Source organism: Molothrus ater, chromosome 14, assembly GCF_012460135.2.
Source record: "Molothrus ater isolate BHLD 08-10-18 breed brown headed cowbird chromosome 14, BPBGC_Mater_1.1, whole genome shotgun sequence".
NCBI classification, from domain to species: domain Eukaryota; kingdom Metazoa; phylum Chordata; class Aves; order Passeriformes; family Icteridae; genus Molothrus; species Molothrus ater.
In genome coordinates, this window is record NC_050491.2 from 16,285,259 (window position 1) to 16,291,258 (window position 6,000).

Sequence of the window (6,000 nt, forward strand, 5' to 3'; positions counted from 1 at the left end):
CTATACACAAATAAAGGTATGATACACATGCTCACAAACATAAACAAAAATCCCTAAAGGCAAGACACCTTTACAGTGCCACAAAATAATCCTAAAAGAGCATTATGATGTCTTTCAGGATATAACATCTAAACCTGACCCATCATTGTAATTGTTCTCGGATGGTTCATGCAATAAAGCTGGTACACACACAAAAGTTTCAGATTTGCCCTTCTGCTGCAGTTCCATTTCTTTTGTCTGCAAACAGATTCTTGCACTGTTAGAGAAACTTTAATGCCATGGTCTGAAAAAACTCAGTTTCACTAAAACTTTCCCCAAACTACTTCTATTGTCAGGGCTGAGCTCTTTAAGCATCGTTTATTACTATGTAATAAGAACATGAAAGGAAAGGAATGTCCCTTAGAAGGGGCCAAATCAGTGACATTTCATTAATTCTTCAAATTTCTTCCAAGCATCCCCATTTTCCCATATATACATGAAAATGAACACAAGTCTGCACTTCTACTCTGATTAACAGCTTGAGAGAATTGATTATAATGTCAGTGCTTACAGAGAATGGTTGGGGTGGAATTTTTTTCAATACTTTTAAAGGAAATGTCTATGATGTATTTAAACAACTAAGAATTGTACAAATTAAAGAAAAACCCCAAACTCTACACTGGGAAGAACTGGGAAAAAAAAAAAAAAAAAAAAAAAAAAGCAACAGTGAGAGCAGTAAAGACCATTGTAAATGAAAATGCAAAATGCTGAGAAATATTACAACCTGTAGTTCATGCATTGAATGACATTAAACAAAAAGAGAATATTCAACTCCCTGTAGGGTGGAATTCTTCCTTAGCAGTCCATGAGGGAAAATGATTCATTGAGTTATTTACAGTGAGATGTAACAAAACCCTGGCAGGTTTCTGATGAACTACTTGTGTGTTGACAGGCAACCAGACAAGGGTATTATCAGTAATCATCTTTTTCCATCCCTAAAATTTCAGCACATCCTTTTTTTGCAGATATTCCCTTTGGGTAACTTTAGGGAATGACATTCCCTCTAAGGAAGTTACTGCATGACAAGAGAATCAAATTCTTTAATATCTGTTTATTTTACAAATTATTTTAAAAGTAGAGGTGGAATAGATTATAAAGCTGTTCTTATGAGAGTTCAACACTATTTGAGTTTTGTGCCACTGTGGGGTGGTGGACTCCCAGAAGCTCACAAATCCAGGAGCAGAAGCTTATGGGGTAGCAGGAAAAACCCAAATGTGCCTTTGTTTCTCTGAAGAAGCCATGCAAGAAAGGCAAATTTACAGCAAGCACATTCATAATAATCCCATGTCGTTTTTCAAAATACAAATCCACAGTAAAGAAATGATTTGTCCAGTAGCAACAGCTACTGTAGAAGAGAAATGATAAGACATTATTTTTAATTATGATATTAGTGTCTGTTTAAGCATGCACACCTGCAAATGAACATCTATATTTTAATTTTGCCACGGTAAAACCAGTTTTTAAAAATGTTTTTAAACATTTTTCTTAATCTTAGATAGTTGGGCATTACTCAAACACGTCTCTCAAAGCGAAAGTGAGAAAATTTGGCAGCTGTAAGACCTTCCCAGGTAACTCCCAAACCACTGAAGTTATCAAAAAGAATTCAAAAGTGAAATGTTATTTGTCAGTCTCTTCAGTTTTAAAGCTCTGTACTACTTGAATTTATTTCTTTTTGTCCTGAAATCAGAATATTTTGCCCACTTATATTATGAGCAAGCGAGCCTTGTTACCTTCCTCTTAAAACAACCAGATTCCTATCTCCAGTGAATGACCAATCTAATATTTCTTTTTTTGACATTTAATATTTCTTCAGGTTACAAAAAATATCATCTTTGATTTTTCTGATGCTGCAGCTGTTAAACTCTGCCATTCCCACAGAATTTTGCTGGGGATGCTGTTTGCCCACCAGCACTGGGGCGATGCTCTTTGTGTGCTCTGCGTCCGTGCCACCAAAATTTGGAATCTGTCCACTTTACTCAAATGCTGGCATTTATTACCTCCTCGTGTTTTGACACAAGGCTTACAGTGAAGTAAAAGGTGGCTGCATGTCCCTGAATGTTACAGGGATTCCTCCTGAGTGAATGCTGCAATTTTCTCTCTTTTTTTCCTTTTGTTAGCTGTGGGATAATCACAGCAACCACTCTCCACCATCAATTCAAGTGGTACAAAACAGTTCCTGGACAGAGAATACAGAATTCATTTGAAATGGCAATATTTCCATTTGACTACTTTAAAGTGAAAAAACCATTTCTAATCTTTTGAAGCTGCCTGCTGGAAAGGATTACGGAAATTGCTAATGTAGAGGAATTGGGAAACAAGAGGTGATAACTGTGGGAAATGAGGTGGCACAAAGGTGGTTCCCCTCAGTTATCCAGGGAACCCTTTCTGATACTCAACTGCATTTGTGCTACATATAAAAATAGAAAATAATCCAGTGACTTTAGAAGGGGAGTGCTGTGTTAAAAGCAACATGTAAATTTGAGAGCTTCACTGATCCTTGCGTTTGTTGTGTCAGCAATGAAAATATGTGACCACGTGAAAGCTGAGGCTGCTGCAGGATGGGAACCTGTGCATGAAACGCTACCAAATTTTACAGGCTCAGCTGCCACCCCCTCCTTGTAGGGATCTTGTGCATTCCAGTGCTGACAGTGAATTTCATGAGCTCACTGGGAAGTGTTAGAGATCTATCAAGAGTAATGCAGACACAGGCTGGATGAGAACTGTTTGTCAGTTGTTGTCTGACTCCAAACCTCATCCAGCTCCTGTACTGCAAACAGGCTGGATATAGAAAAGGAATGGAGCAATGATTCAAAGTTCTATGTATTCACTGAGAGTAGATCACATTAGAAATGGAAAAATCCACAATCTAATCAAGAAAATCCACAAAACAGGTACTCAGTGCATATAAATAAAGAAAATTCAGAGAAACTAGTCACTATTTCTGACCTGCAATATAATTTCATTTTCTTTATTTAACCCCCCTTAGACAGCAGTATACTCACAAGTATTTCTGGTATTTAGTTATTTTTCCTTAGGCTTTTTTATTACCTTTATTCTTTTTAAATTTCAACATTAACACAATTTAACTGCTACATTTTTAGTACTTCATGTGGTACCAAAGTAAAGGGATGTAAGATGGAAGCTCTTTTAGCTTCTGTCAGTCATTAACATCAGTTAATTTGGTTTTATAGTACCTTTCTCATTAGACTCTTTTTGCAACTTCCATTCAAGTCACAGAATCCACCTAATAGTGCTCATCAAAAGGTGCTAGGCCTTATTTTGTATTACAGGTATTGTTTAAAATAACTCCAAGCTCATGTAAATCTAAATTCCAGTTGATTATAAGCCCTTCACAAAGATAAATTATTGCAAACCAATCTTCTGCAGATGAAAATGATTGCAAAGCTGATTTTATGCACGCTACACATTCTACTGCTAACTCTTAGGGTCTGGAAGAAAATAACTTGCTCCTTACTATTAAAATATAATTGAAAACATACGGCATTCTTTCCCAGCTAATTTCCATGGAGCAGCTAATGAAAGTGCTGCAGTGAAACTGGGCTTCAGTGGGAAGCAATATCACAAAAGTAATGCCAGAGCAGCATGGGTCTAATTACTCAATTTTTAAACTAATTCTGAGGGCCTTTTAGTAAATGCCTGATTTAATAGTTTCACCGTGCTTTGGTTAATATATGACCCAGATGAAAAAGAACAATTGTTTTAAGCATGATAACAAAGACTCCCTCCAGAAATGTACCCACCCAATCATTCTGAGATGCTTTTCATTTCCAGCTCCATCTTATCTACAGGATCTACAGATTGGCTGTGGCGCAACCTGTGAGGAGTTTTGCAAACATTTGGAAAATATTGAGGTCTCCATTGGACTCTAAGAGTTCAGGCATTAGTGACTGATGAGATTTCCCTCAGCCCCTACATTTGATGGCTATGCAAGCCCTACATTTCCACTTTTGGTGCCAGAAAATCACATATCCAGCCTGTATTTAATGCAGCAGGTCTGCAGTAGTCAGGTGCTAAATAAGGTTACTTGCTAATTATGCTCAAAGTATGACTTGTTAAGAGTTGAGTCTTTTAAAATATATTTTAAAAGAATTACCTAAAGAAATGACATTTCACTTTATGAATCTGATTTTATGGAAGTGAGACTGCTATAAAGTAATGGATGTTGCAGTTCTGTGGAAGCACTCTTTGGGGATTACTGCTTGCCCTTACACCATGAAGAACTTTAATGTGCTTTAGCTTACACAGTGACTTCATGCTTTCAGCTGAAATCCCCTGGTTACACCATAACTCACTATCACTTGGAGAGAACAGCCATATTAAAAGGGGATAAACTGTCCAGGAAAGTATCTCCTGCTCCCATGTACAGATTTACATACGGTTTCAGTGACAATAAAACATGGGAACCCAGCTTTATTTATTTCTGATATATGTGTGCCAACTCTTCGGTTCATCACATCCTCTTCTGATAACAAAGCTCTAAGCTCTCCAAAATTCTAGCAGTAGGAATATCTAGAAAATGTAATACTTGCAACAGTCTCTTGCTTTGTATCATCTTGCTTTTGTATCATCTTGCTTTTCCCTCAAACAAATTTAACTGATATCTGGTGTCTGTATTCTCCTTTGAGACAGTGTCTAATTATTTAAATGCATATTTTGTTAACAAGGGATAAACAGATAATTACTTATTCCAGACAATTTCTGCTAGAGGGCTCTGTGGCAAGAATCTCAGAGAATTTTAGGAGCAGGAAATTAATACTATAATTTTCAACAATCTTGAATTCTCTTAATCTCAAATGCTTAGCCCCCTTCCTGTGCCCCTGTACCTAAGCAGAAAATCTCCCTGCCTACAACTCTTTTCCTGTTTTCCTTTATCACATCAAATCACCTTGCAGTATTGTATAATGGACTGGATTTCCCTACTTTCTCTTTTTGCACCCTGAGATAAAAAAGTCTTTAAAATAACTAAAATCTCCTTTTGCACAATTGATGCAAAGTCAGTGGTGTTGGTGCCGTGGCCAGCAGCAGGAGTTCTGTGGGACCTACCAGATTTACAGATTTTACCTCTGGTAAATCCAGATCAGCCCTACAGAGAGCACAAGTTATTGAAGCTGCACTGCACCACGGACCAAGCCTTAACCATTAAGTGCAGAACTTGCAGATGAAATGCAGTTGGCATGTGAGAATCTTCCTGAGAAGCAGCTTTCCCTTTATACCGGATCTGTCAGGATTTGATGCTAATTTTAGTCAAATTTCACCAATAACTAATTTGCCAAACATGCACTCAGTTGGTAAGAGCTGTAATCGTGGTGATTTTTGTGACATGAAAGGTTTAAGACCAGTGTATTTCATATTCAGTAGGCAATCCAGAAGATAATTTCTAATTTGTAAGTCTGAAATCCATTCTCCTTGGGAAGCACTATGGAGAAATCATTACCCTGCTTTCTGAGCTATTCTGGTTTCTCTGTGAATGCACAGTGATTCTCTGCACAGGCACTGAGAACTGTACACAATTAAAAATCATTGAACTTTTGAGTGTCTCTGTTAATTGCATAGCAACCACAAAATCAAAAAAAAAAAAAAATAAATCACAAATTCAAGTTCAAAACAACCTCCACGAGTTCTGGACGTTATTTTTTTGGTTCCAGCTCTACCTTTTCCTTCCCAGCCTTCCAGCAATAATTGGAGCACACAACAGAAATCCAGAAATCCCTTTTAGGAGTTCCCTGCCTCATCCTTTTCCCTTTATTGGGACCCAGTGATAAATGCTTGAAGAACAGCACAGGGACCATGAACCATAATCCTATAAACAACCCTTCCTGGGAGATTCAGCAAAGAGAAACAGCTGCAGATTTTAACGCTGGGCTTTGAGGAAACAAAAAGCTCAGTTTTGGGTGGGAGTTTAGGGTAAAGGCTGTGGAAGCCCTGAATGAAGAGAAGGAG